The 20,742-nt window shown below is 38.4% G+C and overlaps 1 long non-coding RNA gene and 1 pseudogene across 1 annotated transcript; one reads left to right on the top strand and one right to left on the bottom strand.

Moving 5' to 3' along the window:
* Positions 1-20,742, top strand: part of LOC108352072 (uncharacterized) — a 2,585,468-nt pseudogene that overhangs the window by 1,773,921 nt on the left and 790,805 nt on the right.
* Positions 17,919-19,924, bottom strand: LOC134480778 (uncharacterized). Its single transcript, XR_010055592.1, has 2 exons — positions 19,754-19,924; positions 17,919-18,431 (listed from the first exon to the last, which is right to left on the bottom strand). It is a non-coding gene; the product is annotated as an uncharacterized LOC134480778 (long non-coding RNA).

Genomic DNA, 20,742 nt, shown 5'->3' with positions numbered 1-20,742 from the left:
TCGAATTGAATACAGTGCAGTCTTTGTCTCCCAAATATGCAGATATGCATAACTATGTATAAATTATATACATAGATGGATGAGCAGTACCCTGCTCCATGTCTTCTCCACAGTGAGAGCCTTGGGCTAACTCAGATAAACTTTTATTTTCCTTGTAAAACACTCCCTACTTCATTTAGTTACTCATTCAGACTACACAATCACCTAGCATTGTCATAGGAAGCACTCTCAGGCTTTCCCAGTAGAAGATTCACTTGCAAGTTTATATGAATGTGAAGTAGTCGCGATAATTCTGTGATGGGTTTTTTCTGCTCTTTTGTTTTTAGAAGAGTAAGACTTGAAGGAAACCTTCCAATTTGCACATATGTATAATCCTTTTTTAAAAATAATAGCTTGATGTTCTCCTGGGACCTCTACCAACTGGCTTAGAACACACATATTACATTCTGTGGTAAGTACAGACAAAGCAGAGCCTAGTGGAATGTTTTTCCTCCACCACAGCAACTGAGGAATGTACTAATAGCAACAGCGTATCAAGTGGAAGCTCTTAGGCATATAATCTACAGGAACCAACAGATAGACAATTATCGGCGTCTCCATTTTAAAGATGGAAAAACCGAGAAAAGAAAAAGCTATCTGTCCATCATGGGAATAGACTTTTCCACTTTGTCTCCTTTTTAATTAAGGAGAAAACACAAGTAAAAATACGATCTGAGAGACTCAATATGCTCCTTCACAGGGAGAATGCTGTGTGACTGCAGAGCATTTCTGCCTCAAGGGATCTGAGATTCTGTGTCTGAACACATTCTGAGGCTACGTGGAGGACCTCATAACCAGGTCCCTTCTGTGACCTGCTTCTCATAATCTCGGCACATCAGCATGCTAGCATTTGCTTTTCCTTCTTTCAGGTGTCTGCTAGACTGTGAACAAATAATGGGTGTATATCATCCAGTGTTTGTATTTTTACCTCAATACTTAATAAAATGCCAGGCATATCCTAGCAGGGAATGAATAGATGACGTCTGCATGTCCAAATAAAGGAATCAATCAGAAATCTACCTGTCATTAAATGCTCCAATGAATGGAGAAGAGGTTAGAGGGTGCTACAGAAATTTCTCTGTAGAACTGTGTGTAATTGACTTAGGTAAATAATAGCATAGGGTTCTTTCCCTAAAACACCAGCCCACGTCTCCATAGAAAGTAGTAAAATAATCTCTCCAGGACTATTGATAATAGTTTGTGATCACTGTTGTTCAATGTTCCTCTAGTTACATTTGTGACTATTTGTTCTGCCTTTATCAATGATGGACTAATATGAATATGTACCTCCATGCTGGCTTTTTATATTAGGCTGTCTTGTGGTACCATAGCTAAATGCCCAACGGTCACTATTTCAAGTAGAAAAGAGCTTCATGTAGCTAACATTTCCGAAGTTCGCAGAGCATACCATCAGTGTTGTCTTGGGTTTAGTCATGATGTGGCTGTCGCCAGGGCTCAGGTGATTTACTTGGCTTGATGAAAATGTCAGGAGTATATATGAGAGTGACAAACGACTCATTTAAAAGGGAGAGAGATTTCTCGTCCTTAATAGCTTTTCCACCTGACCCACTTTGAGACAGAGCATTAGATCCATCTAGAAACATTCCTGACTCGCCACTAACTAGATCCATCACGTCAGCATGACCATCCCGAAGAACACACGTCCCACAGAGGAACCTCTTCTGATCACTGTTCTTATTGGCAGGGAATGCTTACACATGGCATCAAAACGTGCTTATTAAATTAAGCAGCAGATTATTACCAGAGAAGTAGAATTACCCGCAACTTCTCAAGAGGCCAAAGCATCATCCACATAGGAATATGGACACAAGTTGATCCAGAGTTTTCAGGCGTTTCTACCGTATGCCACTCATCAAGTATTTGGACTTGCCGATGTTGCCAAGCAACAGAGCATGGGGTGACATGTAAAAGTCTCTCAGATTGGTTGAAATGATCCTTTCCCTAACACAGATCTACACAGGAGCACTGTGCTCCTTCTAATGCTTTAGTTTCTTAGAATATGTTTATGTCATTTTACGTACTCCAGATTAAGCATCTGAAATATTATAAGTGAAAATAGCTTTCCTAGGGTGAGTTGTTGGTCACTAACTGCTTTTTGTCCCTCATCAGTAGCATTTTGACAGGTTTGTGCAGGCAGAGAATTCAATTTATCCTACCTTGCTAGATGACAGTCTGAAACTTAGCGCTCCTCTCCCATTCCTCATCCCCACCCAACAATGTGTGAATGTGTGTTGTCCTAGTCTGGATTTTCTGTCACTTCACTGAATACTTTGAAATATTTAGATTGTTTAATTATATTTTTTTCTGAGTAATTCTACAAGTTTAAAGGTGTGGCCTTCTGTTTTCATTATGTAATAATATTTTTTAACTTAATCGTAATATGTTATTCATGTAGTTTCTGTGTACTTTTAAATATTGTAAGTTAAGCATTGTGTGATTATAATAGCAAAAATGTGTGTTGTAGTATATTTAGTCTCCACGTCCATGATTTTCAAACTATAAAATAGCAATGAATGACAGTCCAACATAAATAAGACATACATGACATTAACAGGATAAATTGGCCTGCTAATGGAAAAAAATATTTACAATTTGATTCTAATAAGTTATGCTTCCTGCCTTCCCAATGCCTCCTCCAATTGTTTAAAGTTCATTGGCAGTTGCACTAACTTAAAAGTTCTTATAAATTCATGTTTAATGAAATTTAAACATTGGAATGCTTAATCACACATGATTATAATTTGAAAAATAAGTACATATATATTATGTATTTTACCTATGTCCATATTTTTGTGTGCACATATTTCTGCATGCATGTATTATGTATGTATAACTTTGTTGCTATAACCACATGGACACAGTCAGCCCTTCATAAGGGTCCTAGCTAAATGCTCACTTGGTCTCCCTTTCTATTTGATGAGTACATATAAGGCCTGCAGGATGCTGCGAGTTCCCTCTTTTCACCGAGAGACATAGTTACTGTCCTGGTGACTGGTTTATCCCAATAGATGCTTTCCTCGGAGACCTTGCAGTCACAGAAAATATCACCCAATTTCCTTCCAAGAATTGTCGGAAGGTCTAATCAAGAAATATTTGCGAGGTGTGCTGAGAAGGGAAGCACTCCCCAGTGGCAGAGAGAAATGATTATTCCTGGAATTAGGCTGTACAGAATTCGCTAATCATCATCCAAATCAAACGAAAACATGACGGAAAATTCCAGGCAAATCGTGAAAACAAAAACGAGACCAAAATTTCCAAGTGTATTTTTGCTTTTGATCGGAAAAAATCACATTTTTAACCTCGCTTTGATGTTAGTTGCCACGGAGGGTCTAATGTTTTAAATGAGTTCTTGGATCAGTAGTAGAATATCAAATTTAAGGGTTCGACTCCACTCGTTCTATGCTCCTACAATTCTAAATTGCCTCTAATTTCCCTCTTTACACATGCAGTGTAGGAAGCGTTGTTTCTCACAGACCTTGCTTTTCCACTAATTAGTTACTAGAATTAAGTTTGCAACTACCCAACTGAAATGTTTTAAGAAAATGTGCCATGTATCAGGGAAATAATTGAAATGCGTAATTTGAAGAGAAACTTTGACCTTGTCTTGTATTTTGCAAGCGTTCGGACATTTGTTGCAAGTGAGAAATCTCTGAATCTCACTGACTTAAGTGCACCAGAACTAGGTTCTAAAGATGCTCACGTCCATAAGGAGACTGAAGAAGAGGAAGAAGGTTGACGCAGAACTGTGGACACCTTTACTTAGATATGTTTGGGATTTTCTTTCTGTCTCTTTTCTCTTCTTCCCGCTAGTCGGGGTCGCCTGTCCCCTCATTCTGTCACTGGCCCTCCTGGGAGGGGACATGATTGATAAATAGCTATAAATAATCTCAGCCTCCCATTGTTGATTCACCACCTTCTCTGTTTAAATGACAGAATTTATTGTTAAATTTTAAAAATTATTATTCTTTAATCTGTTTTTGCAGTCCAGTCATTATCCCCCTCCCAGTCCACCCTCTGTTCCTCATCCCATACCTCCTCCCTGTCTCCAAGAGGACAGTCTCCAGGCCTCCATCCCCACCCCACCAGACCTTGCCACTCCCTGGGCCCTCATGGGTTAGGTGCCTAAATAACAGAATTTCTAAGCAGAAAATGGTGAGTGAGTGGCTAGCTCCCTACAGTTAATGAACTACTGAATCTAGAAGGTGAGCTCCCACTGTAACTGACCTAATACTCAGCCCAAGTGAACATGCAGATAAGGAATTTTAAGTTGTAGGGTCAAGAAAGAACAACTTTGTGGTTGTGATCATTTCTGTAAGGATGTAGCACACACTTTAAATAATATTTCTAAAACGTAATGTATGTCCCATAACTGAATGGAAAATCAAAAACCAAATCATAAATTTGAATAAATCTGTGTTTATCATCAATAATAAGCCCATCTATAATAATTTCTAAAATATCGCAATGACAGTTTGCAAGTAATCAACTGGATATGGCATTATCTACCACCACCAATTACTTAAAAATCACCAAAAAGCTATCCATGAATCTTGTAATCCTTAGCTCACTAAAGCTAACGGATGTACGTCTAGAATCTGTGTTAAGAACTGAAGTTTAAACAGCGAGGCAGTCTAATGAAAAACTGGCATATTTATGTACAATAACACAGGAAATGCACCAATAGAGCCTTTCCTGGGTCGTGATGAGACCACAACCTTTCTAGAAACAAGAAAATTCCTGAAAGAGCCAAATGCCCAGCCACATCTAGAAGAGGAAGTGAAGGATAATCAAATACTTAAAGGTGAACGTAAAGGTCATTGTCACCATACTGCTTTCCCCATTTTTGATAGAATGACTCCACCAAAGCACTTTCAGCGAGAAAGGGCTCGTTTTGGCTCACGGTTTGAAATCACAGTTCATCAGGGCAAGGACGTCCTAGCAGCAGATAGGCAATCCTATGAGGCAATTGGCCATGTTGCGTTTGCAGTAAAGAAGCAGAGAGTGATGAATGCTTGAGCTCACCTGCCATTCTTCCTCTTTGTATGGTCCACAATCCCAACATAGGGCATGCCATTCACAGCGGAAGGGTCTTTCCACAGAAAGGGAGGCTAATTGTGTGGAAAAAAGGAATTTGGCATTCTTTAATGTCCAATACTCTGCCCCTCAACTACTTTTTATTCAGGTTGATGAAAAGAAATTGACCTGCAATAAAAGATTGTAGTAAACAGAATTAACTGTTTGGATGTATTTTCCCCATGTTCCAAAAATGCAGGACTGCGTACCCCGTTGCCTAATCACTTGCCCCCAACCAGTCCCAGGCTTTCAATTATAGCCAGACTAAATTGCCTACCTTCCTCTGCCTTTGCTCATCATAGAGTCATTTGAATTTGCTCACGGGAATTTTCATGCTCGGGACCCAACTCCTTTCCCCTATATACCAGAATCTGTGGCTCTCATTATTGAAAACTCAGTTTGAGGTCTTTCCTCCTGGGGCTGCTTATTACTTTAGATACTGGTGGTATAGGAATTCTGGCTCTGTTAAATCTATATCTTCTGTAACATTCAGGGTTAAGTGACTATATTCCTGTCCCTTTCACCTTTGTGTGTTCATCTTCCGAGGATACCTCAAGCCCAAGTCTCAAAACACTATCAGACATCCCCTTAAAAATGTTTATTAGAATGAGTGATATTAACTTAATGACTGGCATAGCAGCTGGATGCCTGCTGCTTTACTACGTGCATGTTTTGTATGAGATTTCCAGAACATTCTCACACGTCAAAAGCAACATTTTTATCACTGTTTTGTAAAATACCTTACAGTGTCCTGACACAATTTCAAGAACGCCATCCTAACAAACTCACCATTTCCCAATGGAATTAAGGTCTAATTACTTCACACACACGCGCACACACACACACACACACACACACACACACACACACACAAATACACACACCCCATATAATACATAAACTCATTTTTATTTGTTCTTGATGGTTAACTTGTTTTAGTCTTCTCATACCGTATGACAAGGAATGAAATAAAATGCCCATTCACGAAACTGCTTTCATCATTCTGTGTTTCATATTCAAGTGCTCTGTGGTCTAAACTGATTCCCATTGATGTACACTGTAGATTTATGAGCATTTCATAATATAAGAATGAAGATGTTTGCATACTGAAAATGTAACTGGCATTTAGCAAACTGTATTTGTTAAATGAGTAGTTTTAAATCAATTGCTATTTTCCTTATCTTCTACATCTAAGCAATTTCTTTTCCTATGTGTTTTCTTATCTTTTTGGGGACCCCAGCCTTTATATGAGTCATGTGATGGTGTGTATGCTCCAGTGCCTAGGGTTCTGAATTTCCAGAACCGTTTTCACCCTCTTCGAATGAAACCCTACTCACTATCTTCCCGCTACTATTCTCCCAATTCCCACACACGCTTTGTGATATTTACCCTTATTCATCCTCCATGGGATCCTGATTACCTTGCAACAAATGCTGATCCCATATTCAACCTTTTTAAATTCATAAGGATCTCCTGCTTCCACTGTGAGTTCTGGCTACATGATGTTTTGAGATGCAGTATAGAAATATCGACTGTTATCTATCTTCTCTATATTGAAACACTGTCCTGGGAACCACATGTTCAAATGAGATTTAGGAATATTATTTACAACCTAAGGATAGCACTGCCAACTCATAATGTGTGATCGTGTCTCTAAACATCATTAAAATCACAGTGCCAGAAAACTCATTTGAAATATTTGGTTTATTAAAATTACAGACTCAGGTCATCTGACACTTATGGAACATTTTAGCTGGGAGACTTAAGGTAAGATAGTCAACATCTTTGAGACTATGCTTGCTTTAGACAAAATCATTGATTTTGCAGATGTGACTGTGGTGGTTTTAAACACAGTTCTGAGATTACAGCCTTAGCAGAAGGTATAGGCATTTCCGTTACCCTTACAGTATGTAGGCACAGCTTCTCCCATAATCAGCCCTAGAAAGCAAGATACATTTGTTATCAATGTCATTCAAATCCTCTGTTTATGTAAAATATTTTCTCTTGGTGTGGTAGATCATTTGGTTTTAGACAAATTTATAATGATATATCTACCAGCAGAGTGTCAGTATTGACTAGTTACACTGAACTAAAAAAAAAAAATCCCCTGTTATAAAATAAGTTCTTGCTTTCTGTTTGTTTTTATTTTCAGCTACTATTGTATCCTTCCACTGCTGTCTTGGTTTTAAATATTTTTTGAAAATTTCAATACTTAAAAAATGTCTTTTATAGAAAGTAGATGCTTGAAACAAAAATAAATTAATGATTTTCACCAGTAGCAGTTGAATGATTAAAATTTTGCCTTCTGGAATGCATCCCACCCCTTTCCCAAAACCTCATTTGTGGTGGTCAAAGAAGTCACCAGAAGTCTCAACAACGTAGTAACAACTGCTAGGATATTGTTGGAGTGTCTTTTGGTCCTGAAACTTAGCCAGAATGGATCAGAGGAAAGGTCACTCATTGAGAACAGTACCAGTTGAACACATTCTTATGGCACCTGTAAAGACCACCATGATGATGCCACTGAGGATGACAATGAATTCACAGGTGTTAGGAATCTGTAAGCCAATGCCAGGCTTCCCAGTACATCTAAACAGGGGATATGCACATGTTGACAGGACTTTGTTTAGTGAATCACCCCACATCAGTCAAATGTTCTATTATTACCTTCCTAGCATCTTCTCTTCCTGCTCCTCCTCCTCCTCCTCCTCCTCCTCCTCCTCCTCCTCCTCCTCCTCCTCCTCCTCCTCCACCCTGGCTTCTCCCACCAGTGCTTATACTTGCCCTGTCCTCTCTCTATGTTTGGAAGTTGAGGTTTCAAATAACTTGTGTGCACCTCTAGTCAACTTTGCTCTGTCTACATGATCTACATGTTCAAGCAACAAAAAATTAGCCTTTCCTTTGCGAAAAGGGTGAACACCAATAAGGATTGCAAAACAAAGCAGATTTTTAACACAGAGAGGAATGGAAAAGCTCTCACCAGCTGATATCCATCCAGACTAACGCATTTGGTAAATATAGTTGTGATTCACTCTGAAAAGCAGTTGCTTAGAATCCATTGCCTTTGCAGAGTTCCAACTATTCGACAGATGCTAACTCCTTACGGATTCCTGTCACAGATTTGTAAGACATTTGTCCTTATGATATTATGCATTTTTGATACAGTAATTAACCACACAAAAGTACACAGTCAGAATTTATCAACGGTTAATATAGACACATGGAAGGGAAAATGGTAAAGGTTTTGCTATAATAAATGCAATAATTTTCATTTTAAGTTAGCTAGATGAATGTCAATAAATACAGCATTTGAAGCTTGTGTGCTCTTGGAAAATATCCACCATTTTATTTAATGTATGAACACAAATGAGCATTAGAATGACTGAGGAAACCCACAGGGTAAACTTTACTTTAATGCCCCAGTACAAATATTTAGTAATACCTCTACCTTGCCTGTGGGCCTTCAATGTATCTTGAAAGCTTACCTTCATTCAGCTGCCTTTCACATATCAGTGAAGGTTGCAGTGACAAAGTTTGTGTGTGTGCATGTGTGTGTGCATGGCCGTGTGTGTGTGTGTGTGTGTGTGTGTGTGTATGTGTGTGTATGCATGAAAGCATGTGTTCTTTTTAAAACTGGGTTACTCTCTGAGGAAGAGGAAGAGACAATGACCCCACTTGTAATCATAAAACAAATACAGGTCTCAGCACCATCCACAGGCTAACTCTTGGAATTATTGTTCAGTATGGTCCCATAACCCCCTCGAATATTAATGTCTATTACGTGGTTACTTTCCTGTAATTGAAAACAGGAACAAATTGCTGGTCCTCGCATATTGAATTCCTAGAATAGAGAAGAGTCAAACTGGGGGTGATGTGGAAGTTTCATCCCCACAGGCTAACTCTCCTAATACAGGAAGCTACCATGCACACTACCAGAGGAGAAAAATAATCATCAATTTTATCTAGTTGAATTCTGTGAACTACAACACTGTCTTGTCAGACAAGATTTGCCTACTAGTGCAATAGTCACAAAATGTCCAGGGTGTAAATAAACAGATTTTGATAGTATTAAAGGCCAGTTCCTCTACATGGAGCCTATACCTTACACTATTATTGTGACAAAATACCTGAGTCTAGGTGGGCCATAAAACCTAGGGGCAAACCAAATACTATGATTTAACTAAGTGGCATAGTGTTAAAGCAAACCCCTAATGACTTTTTGATATACCCATAGATTAGTTCATCTATCTGTCTTCATCTGAGAAACTTCTTACAGGAGATGTTGACTTATAAAGAAACCCACAACTTGTCACCATGTAGAGAATAAAGGACTATGGAAAGCTTCTCCATAAATGGGAAATCTAAACCACATCTATTTCCCCAAGACTCAGAAATTATCATAGAAGATAGTTCAGAGAGACTATAAGAATCAGAAGAGGAAGATGACTGTGACAAAATGATTTTCTGGATAAATAGAAACAGTTGTTTATAGAAACTCAGAAATGTACCAGCACGCCTAGCATAAAGTGCACATGAATTCCCACTGGTAACCAAGATGTTAGTGGGAATTGATGGCTACTGGGAGTCAGGTTTCTTTAAGGGTATGGCTCCTGGCAGATCAACCATATTACAAGGGGTAGCACAAACAGAGGCTACTTAAACAAAACATATTATATTAGATGAAGTGAAGTTGGTTGTGTAGGGACTCTTGAAACTCCTCAGTGGGAGATTCAGGGGCTCTTCTGGAATTTGGTGAGACGATGAACATTATTATACTGCATTGTTTGAAGCTTACAATCACTGATAAATACATAAAACTGATAGGTATAAAAAAGCTCCACAGTAGGAATTCTTTTAATGCAATTCGACACTGCATCCCACCGTAACTTTTGAAGATGACTCGCTAATTGGTGTGTGCGTGTGCATGTGTGTGTGTGTGTGTGTGTGTGTGTGTGTGTGTGTGTGTGGTGTGTGCGTGTGTAATGTATTCACTATTTTGTGGATATATATATATATATATATATATATATGCTTATGGCTGCGCATGTGCATTGTGTAGGAAAGCCTATGGCGGCTACAAGTAGATGTCTAATGTCATTCCTTGATCATTCTTCATCTTAGAATTGGGAACAAGTCTCATAGAATCCAAAGCTCATTATTTGGCTAGGCTAGTTGGTTAATGAGCAGGACAGAACCACCAATCTCTCAAAATCGTGTGTCCTACTGACTTTCATATTGCTGTTTTAAAATATCGTTAGAAAGGCAACTTATGAAAAAAAACATTAATTGAGGACTTGAGGTTCCCTAGAGTTAGAATCCATGACTATCTTGACAAGGACCATGGCAGCAAGCAAGCAGGCAATCACAGAGCTCCTGCTCATCGTGGTCTTCAAATAGGGCAGAAATATAGAAACAATGGGAATTGTATGAGACTTTCGAAAGCCCAAAGCCCACTCCTAGTTAAACATCTACTTCAATAAGGCCACACCTCCTAATCCTTTTCAAATAGTTCCACCAGCTGGGGAACAAGTGTTTAGACATATGTGTCAATGGTGGCTGTTCTCATTCAAAACACCACACTTCTGCTATACTAGATTTGGGGTTGCACATATAAGCCACTATGTCCATACTTTTACATGGATTCTAGGAATCCAAACTCAGAATTGGTATAGAAAGGTACTGTTCAAATAGAAGCACATCCCAAGTCCTTGATAGTCATTTAAAACATTAGATGTCTCACACCCTATGATAAATGTATGTATGGATATAAAAGCATAAATATGACATATATCTGTGCATATGTATGCACATATATACATACACATGCATATAATATATATATATATATATATATATATATATACATAACACACATATCTCTCTTACAAGGAACTGTGCAAAATCTTATCCCTTAGGAATGCCATCAAAGTTTATCAAGAGTAGTTTAATTTTGGAGAGGAATAGAATAGAAATAAAGGTACAATTTCATAAATAGATAATATAGAGAGTGCAGGAGCTAGGTCTGAGAGATCTCTCAGCCTGTAAAAAAGTGAAGTTGCTTGCTATAAAGACTGACAACCAAGTTTTATCTCCAGAACCCCAATTTTGGAAGAGTGGAACAGAAGCCTCAGACTTCCACATGTGTGCTTGCTATGGTACGTTTGCGCATGTGCACATGCACGGACACACACACAAATAAGTTTAAAATAAAAAGATGTGAAATTGAAGAACTGGTCTAAGGCACACAAGAAAAAAAAGTATGTTTTGAGAAGTATGTGCTTTCATTTTGGTCTGGGATTTCATACGGTTAATGGTAAGTATTTAACCTCATGTGTGAACATGTTAAAGCGAGTGCTGTTAAGGCCCTGTTGTGTGTCTTTACTATATTGCTCGTAGGATTCAGTGTTGTTACATTGTGGACTCTAGGACACAAGTATCAGAGAAGTAAAGGGTCTACATTCTATCCTGTGCTTTTGGCAGAGAGTAGAATGGGAGGTAGAACTTTGACTAGTCCAGTTGGTATGCCAAGTTCATTAGTTAAGTGTATTTGTGAGCTCTGGATCCATGAAAGTCTTTATTAAAGTATTTGTATGTGCACACACATATATACACAAGAACACACATGTGTATATAGTATACCTATATATGTGATATATGTATATATATATAAAATCTCACTCACAAAACACTCATACACGTACACACACACACACACTCACACACACACACACACACACACAATACACATGCACATGCACAAAACAACATTTTGTGTGATGCCCAGTCTGGCCTTCGATATTAAATTCTTTGACTACCCTGGTGCATTACTTTCCCATGTATTTTAATCTCTCCTGCCTAAGATGTTTTAAGGCAGCCTTGTGAATCTTTGATATAAGTATATCTTCAATATTATTTAAGTATTAAGAAGTTTAGGCCACTCTAAATTTATAAGGTAGGGTTGGAATATGATCTGAAGAGTATGCTTCTATTTCATAAATGAAATGATTGCTTTTGTATTTGTTCTGTCTCCTCCCACCAAAATGAACAGCAACTGTGATAATTACTGAATGTCTATGTTTATATACAACATCCCAAATATAGACATTTGCTACGATCAACATATATGCTGTCTTTATAAATGCACTTGGCAGGTTTGGTAATTATCATTCAAAGTATTTTTATGAACTTGAACGTGGATGTTGAAAATTCTATTTAACTAAGTAGAAATATCATCTTGTCATTATCAGCATCTCAGAAATGTGTTTGTAACTCTCTGACTTCAAAATAATGGTTTCTTTTAGCTGAACACACTTTTTCTGTATCTTTAATTCTTGTTGAAATTCTGCCTGAGCTTCTCCGAGTCATGAGCAGGCTGGGTATTATTTCACTGTGTCAAGTTTTAAACTATTAAGGTTCCAATCTTACCCGGCACATCACATGACCACCAAGTACTTTGTATCCAAGCGGGGCAATGTGCTTTGCTCTATGTGGAGTGACACATAATGGCGGTGCTCAAAGGGTTTTTCACCACTTCAAGTAATCCCTCGTAAATGTCAAAATGACATTTCACATGACTTCTTAATGAGCTAGATGTGTTGATTATTATTGCTGTCGTATCAAGTATAGACTCATTTAAGTCATATACTTTATCCCTTTATTCACTACCCAAACTTGTGGCGTCTGTCTCAGAACCACATGTGGGGAACCTGAGAGATGAGAGAGCCTAGTATTTTATTAACTTTGAATTGACCCAAAAGGAGACTTCTAACTTAATAAAAGCATGCTCTTGCTCAAATAATGACCAGCTTTAAAAAAAAATCTCTGTGTTTACTTTATGCTCAGTGGTGTCTGATTTGCTTATACAATGGCCAGGTTTCATTTCTCCACTTACTGGAGCCGCCCTCCGAGGCCCTCATCATTAATTGATATTTATCGAGCGTTTGTTAGCGTGTGGCTTTGCACTGGTCCTGCTGTTTAAAATATTCTTCCTGCAATGTAAGATCTATCATTTACATTAAACACAGTCCTCCGTCAGATACATAAAAGTTTCAAACACTGGATGGCCGGGCCCCTAATTAATCAATACTACACAGTACTTTTGGCTGGTGTGGTCTGGGAGCCTTCTCAGCCCTGACCGGAAAGCCCCGGGAGGAGAGCTGATTGTAAGATGGTTTGAGTACAACTTCTGCCCCCTTAATAGCCATCATGTGAAATTTACAGCCCTATAGCACACTTTAGGGAAGCTTCTGCAACTTTTGAGCTCACTTTGTTTGCAGTAGTCAAAGCCCTGGGGGCATCAGCATTTAACTGTGATTTGAAATTGCTGAAGTGGGCCGTTCCACCAGGCTGGGTGGCAAACACAGCAAGTCTAATAACAGAAGGTGTCTGTATTGGGGGAAATGACCAGACAGGCTGTGTTTGCATTGTCCTCGGGGAATAGATATTAATGCCTGAAGAAATTGCTTTCTTTTTCCTTCCTTCCTTCCTTCCTTCCTTCCTTCCTTCCTTCCTTCCTTCCTTCCTCCTTCCCTTCCTTCTTCCCTCCCTCTCTCCCTCCCCCCTCAGCTCTAGCCTGCCCTCCTGTCTCCCTGCCTTCTTTCCTGACTCCCTTCCTTTTCCCTTTCTCCTTCCCATGTCCTCCTCTCTGTCACTCTCTGTGTCTCTGTCTCTGTCTATCTCTCTGTGTTTCTGTCTCTGTCTCCATCTGCCTCTCTCTCTCTCTCTCTCTCTCTCTCTCTCTCTCTCTCTCTCTCATTTTTCTCCTTCTCGTTCTTCTTCTTTCCGAAGGGAAGACAAAGCTACAACTTAACTTGTGCTGACCTTTGGCTCAGTGATTTTATTCATGGCTTGCTGAACCATTGGTCGAGTTCTTCTCACTGGTATTAATCGTTCAGATTTCAGGTGTCAAACCGACACTTGGAACCCTTCTGCACAAAAGCTGAGTAAACACTGTGTTGTTGGTAGGGGGTGGGGATGGAGAGAGAGACTGAAAACAGAGGATTAAGAAAAATAAAACGCATTAATTCGTACTTGCTTTCATTCTTGACATAATTTGTATTGAGGCTAGGAGTCCAACTGAAGAACAGTTGGATATTATGTGTGTGATTAATTTCCACTATGGTTTCATTGGTGACAAAATGATTAATATAGTGTAGGGAAAAGTCCTTTTTTTATCTGCACCTATTACAGTGAGAAATCTCTTAATGGCTTCCCGCTAGGGGTGTGGTTACATTTTGGGGTGGTTAACCTTCTAAGTCAGACTTTTGAAGCCTTACTTAAAAGCAATTTGGGGTCTTTAAAATTTCACCCTCAGTTTTATTGGTAAAGAGGACGGAGTTTTAGAAACAGGAACTTCTTTCTAAAAAGATTTCTCAGCACCAGGTTTATTCGTACCTAACAACCATGAAGGACAGATGCCTTTAGCCATGAAATTACGCAGTTTTTCCCTTTACAGTCTGTTGTTGAACAAGGACTTGTTCATTGCAACATAAGACATGGCATTTGCAAAGGCAGAGGATACAGGTAGATTCTAGAAGGATTTCTGGAAAGCCTCCTTGTATATAATCATAGGGTAGGCATTAAGACATCACTATGTATTCCTCAGTTCTTCATGAGTCAGGATATCTCAGATGGCACTATGCATGGACACAATTGGGACACATTGCTAAGCAGAGTGGGAGGTGAGCACTCTGCTTTCTAATAAGCATTCATGGATGAATTAGAGACTGGGGAATCAAATGTCGTGATAAGGCAAAAGTGTATCATGTTACTAGTGGGAAACCTGAGGTTCAGAGAAATCAACTTCGGATCAAAAAGCTGGAAGAAATTTGAACTTTGGGCACTGCCTAAGTTTCTTCCTGGGCTGATCAATCAATGGGGAAATCCCAATAGAGTCATGATTTACAGTCAAAGAAGACATGTTTTGACAGGGCAAACACTTGCTTCTCAGCCTTAGTTACTATAGTGATTAAATTTGTTTGTCAACTCAATTGGATTGACAAGCACCCAGATTAGTGAAGCATACCCCAGTGTGGGCCTGTCAGGTCATTTTCAGAGAGAATAAGATTAAGAGGGGTTTGCCACAAACAATGGGTTAATCCATTTGTGGAATCACCAATAGATTATTGGGAAGTGGTGAAAAGTTGGTGTTCATACCTATTTGAAGGATGTTTCCTGTTGTGTTGTGTCCATGAGGGCTATATCTTGCTCTGACACCTTCCTGCTGTATTCTATTTCCCAGGCTTATGGTTTGGTCTGCACCAAGGAGCCAACTTTCAGGCCATGATGTAGAAAATCCTATGAATCCTAAGCTAAATCAATACCCCCTTCCTCTCAAGTTGTTTGTGTCAAATACTTGGTGACAGTGACAACACCACCAATATTAATTAGTTGATTGATTATAGGAGCTGCACATTGATGTAAACTGGGGACATTAAAAGGCATACAAGGTTTTGTCTCCTGAGATTTCCCTGATTGGAAAATTTTGGTGGAAGTTGACAGCTTTTTAAAAATATCCCCAGTTGGTCAAAAAGGAAGCTAAAGTAGTTTTCGGAAATGATATAGGAAGTCAAATGTCCATTGCTTTCATGGCGAGCATTCCAATGCTCTGTCTCAGAGTTGAGGACTGTATAAACCTTTGCATGAACACAGTTCTTTAATTCTCAAGTAATCGTGCACAGATGTCAGGGAATGAGCAGAAGCAACGCTGCCTCTTCACTATGCAGGTGTCTGCTGATCTTGGATTAACATGTAAGGATGTGGTGGGGGATGAAGAAGAAGGCAGTGTTTTCACCCAATAACATAGAGCTCTGAGAATGAGACGATGAAGATGTTAGTGAAAATAACATTGGAAATTACCAGAACCATGGTAGGATAAGGAGAGTACAGGTCTTAAAGGACTACGGCTGAGGAAGTATTTAGCCAGATGTTATAACGTGTGATTATAAACCCACTTCCAATTATGTCAAGTAATAATCATATACGTGATGGGAAAAAAATCAGTCACATTAGTGTCTGTCAAACTCTCTGATACATTAGCGTTCAATGTATGATAAAGATAAGAAGCTTGTAGACGGCTCAACAGATTGTATTGGTGTTAATCATTAGTAGTGAATAGACCTTTCTTTTTTATTTTATTTTCTTTTTTTCAGAGCTGGGGACCGAACCCAGGCCTTGCGCTTGCTAGGCAAGCGCTCTACCACTGAGCTAAATCCCCAACCCCTGAATAGACCTTTCATAGCCTTATAACTTCCATCAAAATAATTTCCAGAAAAAACAAAGGCCAAAAATAAAAACAAAACAAAACACAACAAAACAAAAAACAGAAAAATCAAATATAGGCCAGCATATATCAGATTAAAAAATACTTTTTTGAAATAAAATTAAAAACCAGATATAGTATGGGAATTTATTAATGGCTATAACTGAGTAATTCTAGTGTAATGAAATTAATGCCAAAGTCTCAAATGCTTATAATTTGTCCTATAAAATATTATATTAACCTTATATATTATATATTATAAGCTGCGGATTGGTATTACAAATTATTAAGGGAATGGCAATGAACAAATGACCAATATATAAAAATAGACAATTCTTAAAGAAAAAAAAAGTACATAATAGTTCTTAAACAAAAATTCTAAGCCATGTTTATAAATTTTAGTAATTATCAAATAAATCCACAAAAACTAAAGAGATTATATGTAACTACAGTTGTGTTGTCTATTTCACAGTGAATTATAAAAGCATATTTTTATATAAGTAGAGACATTTTAAAAATGTGTATGTGTATGCGTGTGTGTCTGTGTGTCTGTGTGTATGTGTATGTGTACATGTGTGTGTGTATGCGTGTGTATATGTGTATATTGTGTGTGTATCTGTGTGTGTGTACATGTGTGTGTACATGTGTGTACATGTGTGTGTGTGTGTTTATATAACAAGGAGTCCAGAGAGAGCATCAGATCCCCTAGAGCTGTAGTTGCAGGCAGCTATTAGCCACCCATTGTGTAAGCTGCAGAGAAAAGGAACTCAGGTCCCCAGCCAGAGCTCTTAAGCACTGAGCTATTTCTCCACGTTTAAATGCATACTTTTTTAAAAGCCCTTTAACTTAAAAGTTTCATTTTTAAAAAATTTTTAAGAAAAAAGGAAATGCTGGCATGAGCAAAATGTAGCTGAAAATGTTTTTCGAGTGTGGTTAAAAACACCAGAACACAAAGCATTTCTCATTGCCAAATGTAGCTGAGCAATTAAATGATTAATATATCAAAAAATTGATTAGTGATTATGAAAGTATAAATATCAGAAATGCAATAAGACAAAGGGGACTAGTATTAATATTAAATTTGGGAGATTACATCCATCTATGCTAATTATATTGTGTTCTTTATTTTGTAAATATTTAAAACTTTTCATGGTAAGAGTATACTTCTAAAAAATCAATATAAATGGATATTATGTAATGACTGAATAATTATTTCCCAGCATAGATAAAATGTCATTAATATGATATAATTTGAAATCTTGAAAAATGTTTATTTTCTACAAAGACAAAAAGAACATACACAGAATAAGCTAACATTAAACATACATTTTTTGGCAACAATATTTTATATATATATATATTATATATATACATACATGTATATATATATTATACCATTTTGTTTCTCCAAATTTCTTTAATGAGTGAGTATTACATTTTTAATAAGAAAAATGTTATAAAACAATGTTTGGTATTAATTTTCCCACTGACATTTAGAAAATACAAATTATCTTCAAGTAGTCAATTATTTATTTGACATTTATTGAGTGCATACCTTGTGTCAGCTCTTGCGACTGGGACTGCAGATAAAAAAGGAAACAGAAGTGACAGAGCACTTGTGCTTGGCAGACGCCGGGTAGAATTAGGCATGGAAGTGGATAAGCACCGGCCAGGGCACTAAGGCTAACACTGAAGAACTGAGAGACAGCTTTGGGAAGCCAGGGCCAAAGAGAAGCGGGACATAATGGCACTTTAGATTTCACACAAAGCAAGTGGGAACGTCAGAAGTTCAGCGGCTAGAGATCGTGGCTTTGGTCTTGAAAGGGTTGAAGTTTCAGGTGCCATTTTTCTTTTTCAGCTACCTCTTGTGTGCTGACGTGTTTTTCTGTAATCATTCCAACATGGGGGAATGGTATTTCTTAAGTAGTACTGTATGATACCTGAGTATGCCCCACCAAGCTTCCAGAACATTCAGTTCTCTGCTCTGCTGTCCATTGTACATCACCAGAATGACTGCAGGAACCCTGCTCTCTCCCTTCTGAATAGGAATACAAAAATATATTAATATGTTATTTATTAATATATTAATATAACACAATATATTAAATTGCATATTATATATATACATATATATGTATATATATGAAACTCAGCTTTAGAGTAGCTTCCCTGTGTACAGGAGTTGAACCGAGGCTTACAGTTCTATTGTTGGGTAGAGTCCTCATGGACCACGTATGGTTGTTAAGAACTTGAAATGTGACAACAGCCAACTGCTATGTGAGACAAGTATAAAAAACACAGCAGACTCCAAAAAGTACCTTAAAGTAATAATAATCTAAGTAAATTTGCATCGATGACATATTTAAGATAATTTTTTTTTGTTTGTTATTTATTTTGCTTTTTTTGTCTTTTTAGTTTGGCCTAAACCTTACTACAAATTCATTTTTCCTTTTAAAACTTTTAAATAGGACTAATAGAAACTTTGGAATTACCGATGTGGCTGTCACTGCTGACTTTACATTCCAATTTCATTGTCAAGGGCTGGATTGCAAGCTTCAAGTCGATAAGCACCAAAGAGTTCCAAATGCTAACTCTGCTGATAAGGTTTATCAACCTTACAAAAGCCCTTCACCAGACCATCTCTGGCTTCTCAATTCCCTGAAAGCTGTTGGGCAAGGTGTAATGTTGGCTTTACCTGGCTAAATTCTGGCCTTAGTAAATCCTACAAACGTGTGGAGGAATGGTAACCGTAATCTATGTTACTTCCCACTATATTCCCATTGTGATAATAAGCATGTATGTATGCTAAGAGACCCGTCTGTTCAAATTCTGTCCACCTTCCTAACTACATGGCTGTATCCACACACATGCACCCTTGGTGTGAGCGTGTGGGCTTGTATGCATGACAGCCAGAAGAAGCCCTTCATTCATAATCACTGCAGAAATTCATTCCTTAGGAAAGTCAAGGTTAATGACAAAGGGGGGTCCCCACCATCAGCAGCATCTCCTGTCTCCCTCACCTCCTAACCTAGTTCCTCATCTCTCTTCTTCAACCAGCTATGGAATCCTTCTTTGAGCCAGCCGTGGGTGACAGGACCAGATACAGATAAAATAAATCTGGCATTTCTGAAAGACGACAGAGAGAGAGAGAGAGAGAGAGAGAGAGAGAGAGAGAGAGAGAGAGAGAGAGAGAGAGAGAGAGAGAGAGAATGAATCTTACCAATCCCTCTCATCCCACAAACCACCTCCAACTGCTAAAATAAGTCTGGGTTTCTTAAGAATCCGGTTTGGAAAGGAAAATTAGGCCCAAGAAGTGTATTTTAGGAACACTCCTCGGGTTCTCAGCACTTCCGGACTTACGTATTCCTTAGCTAAACAGACTTCGTTCACAGTAGCAAGGATATTCTCCCCTGCTTTCTGAGAAAACAAGCAAGTGAGAGTTCCTCTTGAGTAGGTAGCCTAAGGGCACAAAGTTAATAAAATAATTGAGAAGGAGACCAACATAAACTAATCAAAGAGGGCATGCGTCCCGCTACAGCAGTATTTCATAACAATGCAGGCGTCATTTCCGGAACCACTCCTATGCTTCCACAGAGCCCCAAAACGCGTTGCTGAAGTTTGAGTTGCCCTTCCCATTTGGAGCTAGTGTGGACACTGGAACTCTTATCTCAACTTCAGGACCGATGTTTAAGAAGACACACCACCAGTATACTGTTTTCAAAACACTCTAAGCTGTTCAAATGTAGCTGTTCCTTTTTGGTACCTGCAGGTGAGTTTCACTGAAGCCCACAGGGAAAGGAGACCTCCTTAGGTTCCTTGGTGCTCTGAGGATGAGCGGATTTAAACTTCATGGTTTTTGTCAGGAACTTCTCTCCTCCGTACACGAAGGAAGCGGAGTCACCATTGTGTTGTCTAGATGTTACACTGGTTGTCGGAAATCAAGGATCAGGACATATCCGGATCTGGTTGTGAGTGAGGATATGTCACTGTGCTCTGAAGAAAACCCAATGTTTACGTTTTTATCTGTTGATATTTTAATTAACAATTTAAGTGCTATGTTTGCCCTGTGAGTTCAATGGGAAAAACTGTGCAAATAAACAGCAGCTCCCTCTTGGACAATCACTCTGTAAATTAGCTTACTTTGTCAATAAAGTGCACGCCTATCAGGCTCTTCAAAGCAGCAGGGGTAAGGATGTTCATTTACTTAAGCAGTAGGTTCTACCATTAGCGTGTGTGATTGGTGTTAATTAGAACTGTGTGTGCATGTCTCTCTGCCACAGAGCCCACATTCTCAACGTCCTAGTAACAATCAGGCTATTAATAAATTAAGTACCCATATTTGTTTGTGT

The sequence above is a fragment of the Rattus norvegicus genome, chromosome 10, assembly GCF_036323735.1.
Source record: "Rattus norvegicus strain BN/NHsdMcwi chromosome 10, GRCr8, whole genome shotgun sequence".
Lineage (NCBI taxonomy): Eukaryota > Metazoa > Chordata > Mammalia > Rodentia > Muridae > Rattus > Rattus norvegicus.
The sequence above is the reverse complement of the archived record's forward strand: the minus strand, read 5'-3'. Positions and strand labels throughout refer to the sequence as shown.